Here is a 19,018-nt window from a genome sequence, read left to right as displayed (position 1 = left end):
TGTCATGTTCATGCTCAGCCTTCAGTTTCTACACCAAGGTGTCTCCACATCACCAGCCTCCTTCTCCAGCTCTCAATGGTTCCCTCCTTTCACCACATTTGTAACCGAAGAGGTGGTTGCCCTATCTAAATCTACTTCCCTAATGACTTTGATATTGATGTGGTTCTCATTTCCCACTTGGTTTTTTGGGTGGCAAACCCATGGCAAAAAAATCACTCCTCTTCTGTAATGAATCAGCTCAATTATCTCCTCTGAAAACTCTTCTGATAAGTCTGTTGGCAATTACTGATGCCTCCTCTCAGCTTCCCAAGAACAAACTTCTTTTCCTCTATTAGCCATGTATTGCTGTGATTATTTAATCTGATGTTCCCCTTATTAGACTATATAGCCAGTGTTTGGCACGTTGCTTGGCAAAAAGCAGTTAGCTCAGTAAACATGAATGAAGAAGAATACAAAGCTAGAGGGATGGATACCTGTGTGGCTCAGTTGGTTAAGCCTCTGACTTTGGCTCAGGTCATGATCTCGCAGTTCAAGAGTTCGAGCCCTGTGTTGGGCTCTGTGCTGACAGCTTAGAGCCTGGAGCCTGCTTCTGATTCTGTGTTTCCCTCTCTACCCTTCCTCTGCTCATGCCCTGTCTCTCTCTTTCTGAAAAATAAACAAACATTAAAGAAATATAGTAAATTAGGCATAGTAAGAGATTAACAACAATAAAAAAATAGAACAATTATAATAATATACTGTAATAAAAGTTATATGGATTTGGTCTCTCTCTAAATACTATACTGTCCTCACCCTCTTGTGATGATGTGAGATGATAAATTGCCTACCTAATGAAATAAAGTGAAGTGAATGATGTAGGCATTGTGAAATCCATAGTTAGGCTTACTATTATAGACCTTCTGAAAATGTGTCAGGAAGATCTTCGGCTTCTGGATTGCAGTTGACCTTGGGTAACTAAAACAATAGAAAGTGGGGGGCGCCTGGATGGCTCAGTTGGTTAAGCAGCTGACTTTGGCTCAGGTCATGATCTCACGGTTCATGGGTTTGAGCCCCGCATCGGGCTCTATGCTGACAGCTAGCTCAGAGCCTGGAGCCTTCTTCAGATTCTGTGTTTCCCTCTCTCTCTGACCCACCCCTGCTCATGCTCTCTCTCTCTCTCTCTCTCTCAGAAATAAATAAAACATTAAAAAAATTTTTTTAAAAAGTGAAATTGTGGACAAAAGGGGACTATTGTATAATTGTTTTTTAAATTATAAAGTGTAGTAATAGATACTTAAGAAAACCTCAAACACACCAGATATGTTAAAGTAATAAATAAGAGTCCTTTAAAAAGATGCTGCCAAGAGGAACCTGGATGGCTCAGTCGGTTGACTTATGATCTGGGTCATGATCTCTTGGTTTGTGAGTTTGAGCCCTTCATTTAGCTCCCTGTTGATGGTGTGGAGCCTGCTTAACATAATCTCTCTCCCTCTCTCTTTGTTCCTCCACTGCTTGTGCTCTCTGTCTCTCTCAAAAAAATAAATGATGCTTCCAATTTAGACTTTTTAGTGTATAGTTGTGCCTATATCCCCTCAGCCTTAATCTTTGGTTATTAGTTAAGTGAAAAATAGTATTTCAATTTTTTTTATTTTTTTTTATTTTTTTTATTTTTTATTTATTTATTTTTTTTTTAATTTTTTTTTTAATGTTTTATTTATTTCTAGGAGAGAGAGAGAGAGAGAGAGAGAGAGAGACAGCGTGAGCAGGGGAGGGTCAGAGAGAGAGGGAGTTACAGACTCTGAAACAAGCTCCAGGCTCTGAGCTGGCAGTCAGCACAGAGCCTGACGCGGGGCTCAAACCCACGAACCGCGAGATCATGACCTAAGAGAAAGTCGGACGCTTAACCGACTAAGCCACCCAGGCGCCCCAGTATTTCAATTTTTTAAAAAGTATTTGCTTGCTTTTAAGTGAGGTTGAGAATCTTTTGATATATTTATCAACCTTTGATATTTTCTTTGTTGTTGTTTTAATTTTTTTAACATTTATTATTGAAAGAGAGAGAGAGACAGAGCATGAGCAGGGGATGGGCAGAGAGAGGGGGAGACACAGAATCTGAAGCAGGCTCCAGGCTCTGAGATGTTAGTACAGAGCCTGACGCAGGGCTTGAACTCACAAACCACGAGATCATGACCTGAGCTGAAGTCAAACGCTTAACCAACTGAGCCACCCAGGTGCCCCTAAAGATTTTATTTTTAAGTAATCTCTATACCCATTGTGGTCCTTGAACTCACAACCCCAAGATCAAGCGTTGCATGCTCTACCAACTGAGCCAGTCAGGCCCCCCTTCTTTTTCTTTTTTAGTTACTTTTTAAAAAAGTTTATTCATTTATTTTAAGAGAGCGAGAGAGCTAGTGTGTGAGGGAGGTGCAGATAGAGAGGGAGAGAGAGAATCCCAAGCAGGCTCTGCACGGTCAGCATAGAGCGTGAAGTGGGGCTTGATCTCATGAACTGCGAGAACATAACCTGAGCTGAAATCAAGAGTTGGATGCTTAACTGACTGAGCCACCCAGACACTCCTTTAATTACTATTTTTTAAATTATATATGTATATTTTTAAGTGGACTCCACACTAGGTATGGAGGCTTGAACCAACATGGGGCTTGAAACAGGTTCCTGAGATCAAGACCTACACTGAGATCTAAAGATAGATGCTTACTGACTGAACCACCCAGATACCCCATTAATTATTTTTTTAAAATTGCGTGTGTGTGTGTGTGTGTGTGTGTGTGTGTGTGTGTGTGTGAAGTAGGATCTATACCCAGTGTGAAGCTTGAACTCAGGACCCTGAGATCAAGATTTGCATGCTCTAAGGACTGAGCCAGTCAGGCACTCCTTTTTGTTGTTTTTTGCAAAGCCACATCTCCAGTGCCTAGAACCATGCCTTGCAAACATTCAGCATTCAGCAAACACTCAACAAATGAATGAATGGTTTTCTTCTTTGTCTCCTCTCCTATTAGGCTGTTACTTTCTAAAATTTGGTATGAAAATGCTCCTTGTATATTAAAGAAATGGTCTTCTTTACATGACTCATTGTGATTTTTAGGTTGGGTTATATTGTTTGTTATATTTATCAGCATTTTTATTTTATGACTTCTTTATGTCATGCTTTTATGGCAGGCTTAAAAGGAATCCTTCACTTTAAGGTTAAAAAACTTAATCAGTGCTTTCTTCTAGCACCTTTATGGTTTTATTTCGCCATTTGACACTTATTGTTTTGGCTACCTAGAGGAGCACCCCACACCTTTGGATACTTGTTTTTCCCCTCTACAATTTGATGGTTCTGGTAGTGCCTGTCTGTTGTAACCACTGCTCCTTGTACATGTATAGGAATCTTACCCGGCATACTGTATGTTTTATTATTGATGTTTAGCTTGATCACTTGGTTAAGGTGGTTCTGCCAAGTTTCACCATTGTAAATTTACCACCTTTCTCGTTTGTGCTAAAAATGTATCTTGGGTGAGACACTCTGATTCTATGTAAATCCTTTAATTTTCACCCACTAATTTAGCATCCACCAGTGGATTTTGTCTGCAACAGTTACTACTGCAGTGTTTGCTTAATAGGAATCTTTGTTCTCTCTCTTACCATATACAGTTAGTAAATGGAATTCTTCTCTAAGAAACAGCTGGCTTGGGGTGGCTCACTGGTTCAGTCAGAAGACTGTGTGACCCTTGATCTCAAGCCCCACATTGGCTGTAGAAATTACTAAGTAAATATGAAAGAGCTACCTCTTTTCCCCTTATTCATTTAAGTAATCAGTTTTTGGGGTGCCTGGGTGGCTCAGTCGGTTGAGCATCTAAGACTTCATTTCAGCTCAGGATTGTGAAATCGGGCCCCATGTCATGCTCTGCAGTGAGTATGGAGCCTGCTTGAGCCTCTCTCTCTCTCTCTCTCTCTCTCTCCCCCTCTCTGTCCCTCTCCCTCAACACGCTCTCTCTTTAAAAATAATAAATAAAATAGGGGCACCTGGGTGGCTCAGTCTGTTAAGCAACCAATTTCGGCTCAGGTCATGATCTCATAGTTCGTGGGTTTGAGCCCTGAGTCTGGCTCTGTGTGGACAGATTGGAGCCTGGGGCCTGCTTCAGATTCTGTGTCTCCTTCTTTCTCTGCACCTCCCCTGCATGCACTCTGTCTCTCTCTCAAAAATAAACATTAGAAAAAAACCAAAATTTTAAAACCCCAATTATTTTCAGTTTGGATGCATGAATACTAAAAATAAATATCTATAGGACAGAATGCAATATTACTATGTATCTTCTGTTTTGGCGTTTAAGAGCTCTTTGAGATTGGCTCCTGTTTTTGTGATGTCCTTTTTTGAGCATTGTTTTCTGGTACAACAAGATATTCTAGGCTCATCTTGAATCAGTCATTTCTCTAAGGTTTTCCTTGTTCTTTTTATTGGAGAATGGTGTTTAGAAATCAGTAGCTGTGTACTAGGTATCCTTATTGCTTGTAGATACTCTCAGCAGACAGAACCAGCAAATGTATTTATTTAAACTTTTTCAAGTATATTTATATTAATCCATCCAAACCCACTAATCCATATTTCTGACCTTGTACATATATTAAAAAACATAAACTTGGGGCGCCTGGGTGGCTCAGTCAGTTAAGTGTACGACTTCGGCTCAGGTCATGATCTCACAGTCTGTGGATTCGAGCCCCGTGTCTGGCTCTGTGCTGACAGCTCAGAGCCTGGAGTCTGCTTCAGATTCTGTCTCCCTCTCTCTTTGCCCTTCCCCTGCTCGCTCTCTGTCTCTGTCGCTCAAAATGAAATAAAGACATTTAAAAAACAAAAACAAAAACACCCCCCCCAAAAAACATAAACTTATAGTAATAACTCAGATTCCAACTATCCACCACAGGCTTAATTTCAGTTTTGCCCTTTTTCTTACTTAATAACTTTTTCTCTAATATTGAGACATTCAGCTCATGATCTACACTATATTTAATTCTAACGCACACATTAGTTTCAAATTGCTTATCTACCTCCCACATCTCTGTGAAAAATACTATGTGGACCAGAGCATTTATGTACAGTTCATTTGGTCTTATTCTTTTTCTTTTTTAAATATTTTAAGTAATTTCTACACCCAACATGGGGCTTAAACTCATGACCCTGAGATCAAGAGTTGCATACTCTTCCAACTAAGCTAGCCAGGCACCCCCAACTTGGTCTTACTCTTTGGTATCCAGTCAAGATACTATTCACCTCCAGTACTTAGGCAAGTTCTTTTCTTCCCTATCTCCTGAGAATGGCTATGTTACTCATTTATAATACAGCTTATTTCTTAGTATATTTAGTTTGGGTCTCATCTTAAACCCACATTGATTTATTATCAGGAATAAAATATATATCCTAAATCACCTGCACAAAGTTTCCTGAGAATGATCATTTAAAAATATTTTGTATATTTTCAGGGGCCTGCCTAGCTCAGTTGGTAGAGCCTGTGACTCCTAACCTCAGGGTCATGAGTTCAAGCCCTACATTGGGCATGGAGCGTACTTAATTTAAAAAAATATTCTGTATGTTTTATTTTCTAATGTATTTTATTTTTTATTCATTTTATTTTTATAAGTTTTTTTAAACATTTATTTATTATTGAGAAACAGACAGAGACAGAGAATGAGCATGGGAGGTTAAGAGAGAGGGGGAGACACAGAATCCAAAGCAGGCTCAAGAACCCACAAGCGGTGAGATCATGACCTAAGCCAAAGTTGGACACTCAACCAACTGAGCCACTCAGGTGCCCCTCTAGTGTATTTTAACCATTACCCTAATAAAATTAAATACTGCATATTGAATGATTATGAAAAACATTAAAGCCAAAAGAGTCTTTTCTATTTGGATGGTAAATAAAATGTTACAATAAATAGTAACAGAAAATCAAGATATTTCTGGAAAATATTAAATCTCAATTCAAATCCAAATTACCAAGAAATCGTGGATTAAATTTTATACGATGTATTAAATTTGAGGCAAATAATGTACATACTTTTAATCAAGAATGTAAGACTGTAGGGGTGCCTGGTTGGCTCAGTTGGAAAAGCATGTGACTTTTGACGTTGGCATTGTGAGTTTGAGCCCCAGTTTGGGTGCAGAGATTACTAAAACAAACAAATAAAAAAAAACTATTAAAAAAAGAATGTAAGACTGTATTAGAGATTGGAAAAAGCTGGACTTTAGTGTGAAAATCACAGCTGAAAACAGAGTTGTACCTTCACAAATCTTAGGACAGATGCAGGGAACAGAATAATGTCCTCTCCTCAAGGATGTCCACAGAACCTGTGAATGTTAGGTTCCATTGCAAAGGGGAATTAAGGTTGCAGGTGAATTTACGGTTGTTAGTCATTTTATTTTAAAATAGGGAAGTTATCCTGGATTATCTGGGTGGGCCTGATATAATCACAAGGATCCTGAAAAAGGGTAAGAGTTGCCTGGATATGATGTGAGAAGGGCCTAACCTGCCATTGCTGGCTCGGTGAATGGAGGCTTTGGAACTGGAATCCAAAGAATGGGAGCAGCCTCTGGAATCTGGAAAAGGAAATAATTCTTCCATAGAGCTTCCAGGAATTAAGGCAGCCCTGCCAACATCTTGAGATTTTAGCCCAGTTTGAGACCTCTGTCAGTCTTCTGATCTATAGAACTGTAAGGAAGTTTGTGTTATTTTAGGCCACTGCATATGTGGTAATTAGCTCAGCAATAGAAACGAAATAAAAGTCAACCTACAGTTGAACTTTAAGACTCTTCTACCTACATCTTGGTCCCTCTAGGGGATTACTGACTTTATCCCCTTTTTCTTTTCCTTTTGGTCTATGCCAGGGTCAGCTTATTGTTAGTTGGTTTCAGGTGTTTGAGTTTTGGGGTATGTGAAACATAACTATGGTTTTAAGAATCAGTCCTTTACAACACTTGCCATGCCCTCCTCAATCCTGCTACCATGTTCCCATTCCTCCCTTATTCCTACCCTCCTCAGGTAAAACACCAATCACTTTAAGTTCTAGTTTATTAGCTCCACCTCCCATCCCCACCTCCAGCTGAGCAGATATGTTTCCTTGTGTCCCCTTTCTTACAAAAAGGGTACTATACTTTTGCCTTTAAGCAAAATTAACTTTTTTTTCAAAATTAACTTTTTAGAAGTGCAGTGAGTTTAGCACATGTAGAAGACTACTTAATGACTTTAAGGAAATGCTGTTCTGCTTAGACGCTAAGGGCCAGATCTAAAGGATCTAAAGCATTCAATGTAAAGGAACTTAAATACTGTAGGATAGTTCACTTTTAGGAAAACCTAATCCTTATCTTCAGTTAGGCTTTACTAGGTACTTCTAATCACAGATCCTGTTAACTGAATCTAACCTCAGTGAACGTGGCTAGCAGGGGGCTTGCACTGCGGAGTTCGCACAGACACATCAGGCTCATTGGGTGGATATGAGAACAGAAGGACATTTCCGACAGGTTTATGTGTTCCCAGGTCCTTTAATCCTAAAGCCCTCACTTAGGTATTTATCTAACTATGCCACAGCATCGTGGTCTTGGTGCCGAAGTCTTAAAGGGAAGCCCAAAACTGTACTGTATATAACGAGTGGCTCTACATAGCAGGCAATTTCCCAAGCCGCCTAAAGTGGCTACAAACAGGATTAAATATCACACCCGAGCCTAACCTTTCCCTCAAGTGATCTCAGTGTTCCGTGGCTTCTAACAAACTATCATAAGCACTTTGCCAACTCTTGCCTGCGGAAACAAACATTCCCAGGATCCCAAGCCGTTTCGATTGACGTTACTTCCGGGGAAAGTAACCTTTCTCCGGCGGTTGCTGGGCTGGAGAGGTCTCGCGACATTTGCTCCCGCGAGATCTGCTTGCTCACTCTACCGATGACATCCTCCTCCTCCTCCCCGCCGCCTTTCGGCAATCTTCGCCAGTCCCAGCCCCGACCAATCTGCACTCAGATGGCATGGATCAGGGTCTTCCCCCCGAACCCCAGTCCGCTCTGGGCGTCAGGCGGCAGCGGCGGGGTGCGAGCTGCACGAGGTCGACGGCAGCGGCACTGCGGGAAGCCACCGGCTGGAGAGGAACAGTGAGCGTGGGCGGGGCGGGGGTAAGCTAACTGAGTAGCGGCTCGATTGTTCTGGCCTGGCTATGGCGCCTCTCCTCCCCCCCGCCATGGCTCCCCGTGTCCCTGCTCCGCTCCTCTCAGTGAGTGAAAGTGGCCGCCGCCGCCGCCGGCCCAGCGCCCGCAGCCGCCTCAGCGCCGCCGCCATCTTGGGGTCCCAGGAGCCGCCGAGGGAGCGAGCTAGGAGCGTCCACGCCCAACGCAGTCACCGTCCCACAGCCTCAGAGAGCGAACCGCGGCTCCACCGTCGGCGGGGCGACCCCCCCCTTCGGACCCCGCCCGCACCCCGCCCCCCCCTCCGCCGCCGCCGCGGCGGCGGGGCCCGGCGGCCCGAGGTGAGGCGACTTGACGTGGGCGGGCGAACTGAGGGGGATGTGTGTAGGCCCCGTTGCGCCCCTCTCTGCGGGCGACGACTGGGCCGCGTCTTAAAGGGGCCGTCGCCCCCAGCCCTTGGATTTGTTGGGTTTAGTGGGGAGGATGGGTGTGGACACTCCCCATAGGGTTGGGACCTCAGGGACCTGGGCCTTATCCTTTCCCCTTTCATACCTCTAGAGACCTGGGGTCACACGGTGACCTCAGATAGCCGAGGAAGCCCGTGGGGCGCCCACACGTGGGGAGTGTGTTAGACCAGGTGCACGTGGGACCCGGTGGGGCGGTGTCGGGTGAACACGTGTGTGGGTTTGGGGGTGGGGTGGGTCATGGTGGGGGGCTGAGCTCGAGTGGGAACCCCGTGAGGGCTTTATTTGCTCTCTTAAACAACTGAGATCTGAGAGCTTGATAGTGTGTCAGCTTATGGGGAGCAAGTTGGGATATGGGGGAATGGTGTATGATGCTGTTGGTGTTAGGTGGGGACAGCTTAACACGTGCACATACTTAGGAGTGTGTAGGGGACACCTATTGTGATCTTTTAGGCTTTTGTAGGGCTTCTAGGCAAGTGTCATCTTATTTTGACATTGCTTCTTGAGCTCGCTGATGAAAACTACTACTTCCGTAATCAGCGAGGGTGGAAGCCCCCTACAGTTTAGGAGTGATAGAGCCTAAGAAGTCACTCACTATTTTAGTTTGCAGCCAACTGTACCCAGATTCTTTGATTCATATATACACTGCCTCGTTTCATGTTCCAGTACTTGTTGGTAGTAATGGGAGATGGGATTAGCGGGTTACTTGTTGAGAGAGGAATGGGAGGAAATTAGGAGGTTGATCTCACTAAAATTACAGGTAACCAGTTTGCCAGTCAGGGACTTTCATGATTTACTTTCCCAAGGAGATTTTCACTGTGGTTTGCTAGTAGTGGCGTTTTGTTTATTTTCAGGTAACAGCTTTATTCCAATGTAATTCACATACCAAAAGACTCCCCCTTTTTAAGGTACACTTCCGAGATTTTTAATACACTCAGAGTTAATTGTACAGATTTCAGCACTATGTAATTCATCACCCCAAAAAGCCATCTTAGCGGTACTCAGCCCCTAGGAACCACTAATCTATTTTCTGTCTTTGTAGATTTGTCTGTTCTGGATATTGAGTATAAAGGGAATCATACAATATGTGTCTTTTTGTGACCAACTTCTTTCACTTAACATGCTCTCAGGGGTCATCCATGTTGTAACATGTATCAGGACTTTGTTCCCTTTTGCTGTCAAATAATATTCCATTCCCTTTGTGTTTTATGCTTGAAATTCTCAATCTCTTCCTATAAATCAACAATTTGAGATTGAGACTACTAGATAATAAAATAAATTTGTGTTTTTAAGGGTTAAATTCTGTTATTTTAGTTACTGTATTTTCCTCTTTATTTTGTTTCGGAAGAATCCAAACTAATTTTCAGAGATCTGTGTCTTTTAATAGGAAATAACTGTAAAGAGCACAAATGTGATTAGATGAACTTATGACTAATAAAAAACAATTTTGAGTATATCAAGGTGGATATTTGATTAAGTCTAAGCAAAGACCATAAACTATGGTGTTATGATTTCATGTAATAAGAGTTTGTCATTATACTACCAAGAAAAGGTATCATAGCAGCTTTTGACTGTTGTTGCTTGTGTAGACATAGGGCTAGAGGGAATAATAGACACCTCCTTGCTGCCCTCAAGAAGATTAAAATGGGCTTGGAGATTTAAGTTGTCAACATACAAGTTCACACAAAATGTAAATGCTGGGGTGCAGGGAACTTTTGAGAGTTCAGAATGGGCTAGGGGTAATAGGAAACTGAACTTGTGTGGGAAAATAAGTGAAGCTGATGACAAATTTTAAAGTTGAATCTTAAGCATAGCCTTTTGATATGATACGCTGTAGCATACAGAAAATGAGAAAAGCATAGTTGCTAATGCTTACTAAACACTTATTATGGGTACTAATACTAATCTTAAGGGCTCTTGTCCCACCTAATACTATCATCTTTGGAGTTAGGATTTAAACATATGATGGTGGGGGGATGGTCACAAACATTCAGACTGTGGCTGTACATAAGTTAGAAATTCACTTATAGAAGCATTGGATTCGCTTGCTAATATGGTAGCTTTGTCAGGGTTGAAAAGATCACAAAGCTTAATGCCAGGATTTGATAAGTACATAAGAAAGATTTCCATATATGGTAGGTCAGAAGTAGGGGATCAGTAATTGTAAATGTAATTGACAAATTAGATATTAAAAAAATCATTGGAGGGGAGCCTGGGTGGCTCAGTCTGTTGAGCGTCAGACTTTGCTTCAGGTCATGACCTCACGGTTCATGGGTGAGCCCTGCATTGGGCTTACTGTTGTCAGCACAGAGCCCGCTTTAGATCCTCTGTCCCCATCTCTGTCCCTCCCCTCCTTGTGTGCATACTCGCGTTCTCTCTCTCTTTCTCTCAAAAACAAACATTAAAAAATAAATAAAAATAAATAATTCATTGGAACTAAATGCTGTCCTTTTTTTTTTTAATGCTGTCCATATTTTTAAGGGACTAAAAGACTGAATCAACTGTGACATGATTTTATAAACCTACACTACCAAGGATTGACAGCCTATGTGATGGTCTGTTGAGCAGGATACTTAACATTTTTTATGTGCTCTGGACCACTTTGCAGTCTAAAAAAGCCTGTGGACACTTTCTCAGAATATGACATTTAAATGTATAAAATATAGTTCACATATTTATGATGTAAGAAACACACTTTTTATTACTGAAATAAATAGTAAAAGTTGGGGTGTGCTGCTTACATTCAGAATTGAAGGAAATGCTATTTTCAGTTTAGCAAAAGTAGGAGTGTAATCTTTTCTCCATCCAAGTTTATGAATCCTAGTTTAAGAGCCTTTGCCCTAGAGAGGCCTGGTCGCATAGGTAAGTGATTTCATATGGGGCAAACCAGTGGATTCCATAACAAGAAGCAGGATGCAGACTCTTAAATTCATGTTCAGAGGAACATGACTTCTTATGGGAAGAGCAAGTGATAGTTTAGCTAAGGAGAAACCTGGTAGTGTGATGGAAAGAATCGTTTTTATACTAAAATAAGATTTGAGTTTGAGTCCCACTTAACCACTCAGTAAGCTACTCAACATTTTTGAGTGCCAGTTTTCCTTATCTGTAAAATGGGAATAATTTTCACTTCTGAGATTAAATGACATGTTAACTATAAGACAGCATATTGAGGAATGTTGGTTTATTTTTGACTTGAGGAAATAAATATATTTCTTAAAAAATTTTTTTAATGTTTATTTTTGAGAGAGAGAGAGACAGAGTGCGAGTGGTAGAAGGGCAGAAAGAAGGGGAGACACAGGGTCGGAAGCAGGATCCAGGCTCTGAGCTGTCAGCACAGAGCCTGATGTGTGACTAGAATTCATGAACCGTGAGATCATGACCTGAGCTGAAATTGGACGCTTAACCCACTGAGCCACCCAGGTACCCCATACATTTATTTAAAAAAAATTTTTTTAAAGGTTATTTATTTTGAGAGAGAGAGAGAGAGGGAGCCCATGAGCACGAGCAGGGAAGGGGCAGAGAGAAAGGGAGAGAGAGAATCCCAAGCAGGCTTCTCCATGCTATCATTGTGGAGCCTGACTTGGGGCTTGAATCATGAATCATGACCTTAGCCAAAATCAAGAGTCAAACACTCAACTGACTGAACCATGTTGACGTACCTATGACATACATTTAGTTTTGATTTGGGAGAAGGGAAACTATTTGTTATGTATTAGGAACAACCTATATGGTATATAGGATTATCTCTGGGTATTCAAGTACAGAGTCATTTTATGGTAATGGTACTAAGGTTATTCTTGTAAAAGAACAAATAAGGTGCCTTTGGGTTTGCACATGGCATATAGCTCTTCTTCTCTATGAGAGTTTAGTAGTTAAGTAGAATAAACTGGATAAATCTTTCATAGTTTTGTGTAAAACAGAAATGGCTAGTGAATATCAATATGGTAAGAGTGTTTAGGTGCTCAGTTTATTCCTGAGAATGTTGCCTGAGTGTTGTCAGAAAGGCCTACACAACGTTAGTCATTCCCTGGAAAGGCATGAAAAAAAAAATGGACTGCGTATCTTGGTACAAAACCACAGTACATCTACTCTTAGACTGTAGGATGGATTTCAGTTATTGTGCTTCAGGAAATAATAAAGAGGCACCTAACTGGCTCAGTTGGAGGAGCATGTGACTCTTGATCTCAGGGTTGTGAGTTCAAGTTCCACATTGGGTTTAGAGATTACTTAAAAATAAAATCTTAGAATAAGTTAAACAGGAGAGAAGTTTCCAGAAAATGGCAGTATAAATGGTGAATGCAATAGCAAGGCTTTCATGTGAAGATAAAGAAATTTGACTCCTTGGGGCGCCTGGGTGGCTTAGTCGGTTAAGCGTCCCACTTTCGCTTAGGTCATGATCTCACGGTTCGTGGGTTCGAGCCCCGCGTCGGGCTCTGTGCTGACTACCGGCCCAGAGCCTGGAGCCTGTTTCAGTCTGTGACTCCCTCTCTCTCTGACCCTCCCCTGCTCACGCTGTCTCTCTCTCTCCTAGAAATAAATAAAACATGAAAAAAAAATTTAAAAAAAAAAAAAAAGAAATTTGACTCCTTGATGAAATGATGAAGACTGGGATGGACTATGATTAAATTAAATTGAATTAGGTAAAAACATGAATTATAATCCTAGAAAATTAGTTTGAAGGATGAGTATTGTTTGACAGGGGTATAATGAGTGGTTTGTTTATGAAACTTATTAGCACAGAAGATGGTTAAGGCTTAAGAACACACCAGACACGATGTAATGGTTACAAAGCCAGAGACTTCTATGATCCAGTTCTAGTTCATTTCAGATCAACAAACGATTTAATAATGTGCACACTTAATGGTTTTTGAAAATCCTTATTTTGTTCATTCAATAAATATAATTGAAAAACATCTAATATGTGCTTTTTGACCCTCCCAGCAATTTGTTGAGCATCTGCCACACTCAAAGGACTATGGTAGATTCTGGGGATGTACAAGAGAATTAATCCAGTTGTATGTATATGTAGGGAGAGTACAGAGGGGCTCTGCCAAGATAAACACACAGTTATGCAAGCTCTTGGTGCCATAGAGTAGTATAAGCCTAAAGATTTCTTTTGAGTTGTTGATATGAATTAGTAGTACTTAGTTTTTGTCTTTTTAAAAAAATATATAGGGACATTCTTTTCTTATGTGTAAAGGCCCTGATCTCCTTTGATAACAGAAGCATTGTAATCCAGTGGCACTGTATTATAGCTGACTCTCTTCTAGATCGGTTAAGCGTCCGACTTCGGCTCAGGTCATGATCTCATGGTTCATGGGTTCGAGCCCCGCGTCAGGATCTGTGCTGACAGCTAGCTCAGAGCCTGGAGCCTGTTTCAGATTCTGTGTCTCCCTCTCTCTCCGACCCTCCCCTGCTCACGCTCGCGCTCTCTCTCTCTCTCTCTCTCTCTCTCTCAGGAAAAAAAAAAAAGAACAGTAGATCAGACTCTAGGGCAGGGCTAAGGAAAGTTTTTCTAAAGGGCCAAATAAATCATATGCTTTGCTGGTCATACTTTCTCTGTTGGAGCCATTCAACTCTGCCCTTCTGCAATGTGAAAGCAGGCACAGTCAATATGTAAGTGAATGAGTGAGGCTATGTTCCAATGAAACTTTTATTTATGGGCACTGAAATTTTAATTTCATAGAAATTTCATGTGTCATGAAATAATGATTTTCTTCCTCCACTTATTTAAAAGTGTAAAAAACATTCTCATCTATCAGGAAAAAAAAAATGGGTAGTGGGCTGGATTGGACATGCGAGCCATACTGCCCCAACTCCTGTTCTAGAGTCTTTACAACTCTCTGGCTAGGAGATCTTGTGCAAGTTAATATAAGATGGCAAGTTAATGCCATCTTATAAATGGGGATAAAAATAGTATCTACTTTATATGGTTGTTAGAAATAAATAAGATAACCTGTTAAGTGTTTAGCACCATCCTTGACTCATAGTGTTAATAAATGCTATATTTTATCATCTAAGCGAACTCCTTCGTTTTATAATGAAGCTGTTGGGACCCTGAGAAGATAACTGATAGTCCTAAAGTCTATCTGTTGCTTATTGATAGCATTAAACTTGCAGCTCTTGACTTCAGCTTCTCTACTTAACCATGCTGCTTCCTTAGAGGATTGCAGTACCTTGTAATTTATTTTTAAAGTAGGCTCCATGCCCTATGTGGGGCTTGAACCCACTACCCTGAGCTCAGGAGTTGCGTATTTTGCTGACAAAGCCAACCAGGCACCCCTGTAGTTAAAATGCTGTTTGATAAAACTATTATTTTGGATACTGTAATGGTAGATACAGGACATTATCCATTTTTCACATCCCATAGGGCTTTACAGCGCAAAGTAAACTTTATGTGTACAAATAAAACAAAAATCATTTTGGAGGTAGATAGATCCCAGGAAGGAGTGCAGACTGTGACAAGAGAATCTAATTGTGTTTTTTTTTTTTTTTAATGTTTTATTTATTTCTGAGAGAGACCGAGAGAGACACTGTGATCAGGGGAGGGTCAGAGAGAGAGGGAGATACAGAATCCAAAACAGGCTCCAGGCTCTGAGCTGGCTGTTAGCACAGAGCCCGATGCGGGGCTCGAACCCATGAACAGTGAGATCATGACCTGAACTGAAGTTGGACGCTTAACCTACTGAGCCACCCAGGCGCCCCAAGAGAATCTAATTGTGTTAGAAATGTATGAAACAGCCTTACTAAAAAGGGAAGAAGGGAGGTGCTGACCTAAATAACCTTGGAAATAAGTGGAATCTAAGACAAAACGGAATTACACATAAGCAATGTAGTTTAATTGATAAAGTTGTAACCCATGAAGGTGCAGGTTAATTCTGATACTGATATACGTTTATATTGCAGTTGAACAATTAAGTAAATGGATGGCAAGAGACAGGCTTCTTCTCACTGGTAGAGTGTGAATTTACAGATAAGCAAGGGGAGGAGGCTAGAATGATTCATGTGGTTATAGATTGGAGTTGAGAACATCAGCATGAACTTACATTTAGCTTAACACAGGTGGTTACATATTGAAATAGTCATATATGTGTGTGTATACATGCTTGGGTTTATACCCACATATATTTCTGTGCTGTGTCAGCTGAGAAGTTTGAAAGAAACTCACTAGTAACACCTAGTACCTAGATCTTCATTTCCTATACCATTTAAAAAAGTTTTTTATAGTTTATTTTGAGACAGAGACAGAGCACGAGTAGGGGAGGGTTAGAGAGAGAGGGAGACACAGAATCTGGAATAGGCTCCAGGCTCTGAGCTATCAGCACAGAACCCGATGCAGGGCTCGAACCCACAAACCATGAGATCATGACCTGAGCCTTGAACCCAGCAAACTGTGAGATCATGACCTGAGCCGAAGTTGGACGCTTAACTGACTGAACCTCCCAGGTGCCCCTCCAATACCATTTTTTAAAAAGATTTTTTTAAAAGTGTATTTCTGAGAGATAGGAAGAGGGAGAGGAAGGGAGAAAGGGAGAGAAAGAGAGAGAACAAGAGTGGGAGGGGCAGAGAGAGAGGGAAACAGGATCTGAAGCAGATTCTGTGATGACAACAGAGAACCTCATGTAGGGCTTCAACTCTCAAACCTTGAGATCATAACCTGAACTGAAGTCGGATGCTTCACTGACTGAGCTACCTAGGTGCCCTGAACCCCCACCCCCCTATAATTGAAATCTTAATTGAAATTGCATTGACTCCATAGATGAATTTTGAATAATATTATTATTTACTACAATAATAATAATATTGGGCAGGAAATATACAAGATGAGCCTGGAACATCTTTTAGTGCTAGTAAGTTAAGGAAGTACTCTAACAATCACCACCCCTTACCACAACAGCACAACTCCATGATGAGGAGGATATGTCAGAGGAGCATAGAAGTCTGCTTAAAAAGTTCTCAGTGTCCAAAACTGCAATGATTTGAGCAGCAAAATAAACTAAGCAGCATTGGATTATTACCCAATATTTCCAGGTCTATAATGTTCTAACTAAATGAATAAATGAATATTTTGTTTAGAATACTCCATTAGCATAGTTTTATACTCTAGAAGCAAAATTAAGTTTGCTTGACGTCCTTCTGACAATATTGGAGTTAAGGTATGTGGGACTTTGGAGTCAGAGTTCTTGGATTTCAGACCTGGCTCTGCCACTTTTGGCTGTGTGACCTCAGGAAGGTTACTTAAGCACACTTTATCTGTAAAATGGAAGTCATATAGTGCCTAGGTCGTAAAAGGATTAAATGAGTTGATGCATATATAAAGTGCATATGGTACAAAATATTTGGCACATAGCTCTCAATAGAATGTATATCTAGCCTCCTTATTATAGTAGTATTTGATACAATAAGATAAAAAAATTTGGAATCCCACTTGGAATTGTTCTTTTTTTTTTTTTTTTTAAATTAACGACTGTATTTTCATACAAAGTGTAAAATATAAGCGTTTGAAATCCACTGTATATTTGACACAGCACATCTCAATTCAGGCCAGTCTTATTCTAAAACTTAAAAGCTAGATGTGGCCAGTGGCTATAGCATTAGTGCAGGCCTTGATCTTGCCAAGGTCCCTGATGACCACACCCGGGCCTTTGAGGAATAGCCCTGCTGGTCTTACCTGGCTTTGGAATTGTTTTTAATTGAATCTCCCTCCCTACCCTTCAAGTTTCTACTGAATAGAGGAAAAAGTCTAACTTCAATTTAACAAGTGTTTATTGAGTAGTAGTTTGGTATAAACATCCCTGCCTTGTTTTAAGTGACTGTGTAGACTGTATAATGACTATAATGAAGGGGATGAGAGTAAACATAGTTAATGTTCATAAAATCATTACACACATAAATGACTTAAATGTTTAACGGTTGAAAAGCAAGATTAATTTAGTATACAGTTCATCTTGTGCTTATTTACAGATGTTTATCCTTAAGATGAATTACCTGAACTTGATTTCTCAGGCTGCTTTGGAGAACACAGTTCCACAGAACTTCTCTGTTAGTGTGTCACTTCCAAAATGAAAATTTACTTTTAGTTATCAGAAAACTAAATATTGTGAATTTTGGAATATTGGCTGTTGATGAATCTCTCTTACTTTTTATTCTCAATAACGACCTTTCACCATCTCTCCTATAATAATGGAAGATTAACTGTATGGAACTGATAGATAAAGTTTCCTATCGCTTTGTGAATGATCCCTCTTTTTCACGAGTAACTATTAAGGAAGCTAATGCTATCTTCCCTTTGCTGAGGAATGAACTGAGTTGCTTAAGATTTCTGGGTTGTTGATCTCTGTCCTTTAATTTCTGTCTCCTATGGGAGCATCTTTTTTTCAGCTATCTCATTTCTGGAAAAGGTTAAGTGTTTTCATGGATCTAACTATAAAACTTGTTGAAATTACTGGTTATTACCTTCAGTTATCTTCTCAAAAAAAATTTAAGTTTATTTTGAGAGGGAGGGAGAAAGAGAGCATGTGAGGGAGGGGCAAAGAGAGAGGGAGGGAGAGAACCTCAAGCAGGCTTTGTGCTGTCAGCCTGGAGCCTGACATAGGGCTCGAACACACAAACTGTGAGATCATGACCTGAGCCAAAATCAAGAGTCAGACACTCAGCTGACTCAGGCACCCAGGCACCTCTGTTTTCACATTTTTATTTTTATTTTTTTAATTTTTTAAAAATGTTTTATTTATTTCTAGGAGAGAGAGAGAGAGACAGCGTGAGCGGGGGAGGGTCAGAGAGAGAGGGAGTCACAGATTGAAACAGGCTCCAGGCTCTGAGCCGGCAGTCAGCACAGAGCCCGACGCGGGGCTCGAACCCACGAACCGCGAGATCATGACCTAAGCGTAAGTCGGACGCTTAACCAACTAAGCCACCCAGGCGCCCCTGTTTTCACATTTTTAATTTGATGAATTGTTATTAGTTCCAACTGGGTGTTTTTCACTAGAAGAAAAAAAAATGGGGTGCCTGATTGGCTCAGTTGGTTAAGCATCTGACTTCAGCTCAGTTCATGATCTTACAGTTCCTGAGTTTGAGCTCCATATTGGGCTCTCTGCTGTCAGTGTGGAGCCTGCTTTGGATCTTCTGTCTCCCTCTCTCTCTGCCCCTCCCCTGCTCACTCTCTCTCTTACTCTCAAAATAAACATTAGAAAATTTCTTTTTAAGTTACTATGTGGAAAGGTCCATTAGATACCTGAGGAAACATTTCTTCCCTTTTGGATTTTTTGATTTAGTAATATATAAACCCTAAATGCTTAATAAATAGGGAATAAACTTGTTTGACTAAAGTTTCTGTCTGTAGTGTATACTATGGAACTCTATAGAGGCAGTTGTGCTAGTAGGCTATGCTTTTTCATTCTGATAAGGTATTC

The 19,018-nt window shown here is 40.8% G+C and overlaps 1 protein-coding gene across 3 annotated transcripts in view; it reads left to right on the top strand.

The window, feature by feature from the left end:
* The first annotated feature begins 8,262 nt into the window (after positions 1-8,262).
* Positions 8,263-19,018, top strand: part of INO80 (INO80 complex ATPase subunit) — a 131,526-nt gene continuing 120,770 nt past the window's right edge. For all 3 annotated transcript variants that reach the window (XM_039232833.1, XM_039232831.1, XM_039232834.1), the window contains exon 1: positions 8,263-8,483. The gene's annotated coding sequence lies outside the window, so the exon portion shown is untranslated. The remainder of the gene's footprint in view (positions 8,484-19,018) is intronic.

This window comes from Hyaena hyaena, unplaced genomic scaffold (genome assembly GCF_003009895.1).
Source record: "Hyaena hyaena isolate Hyena2069 unplaced genomic scaffold, ASM300989v1 scaffold_70, whole genome shotgun sequence".
Lineage (NCBI taxonomy): Eukaryota > Metazoa > Chordata > Mammalia > Carnivora > Hyaenidae > Hyaena > Hyaena hyaena.
The sequence above is the reverse complement of the archived record's forward strand: the minus strand, read 5'-3'. Positions and strand labels throughout refer to the sequence as shown.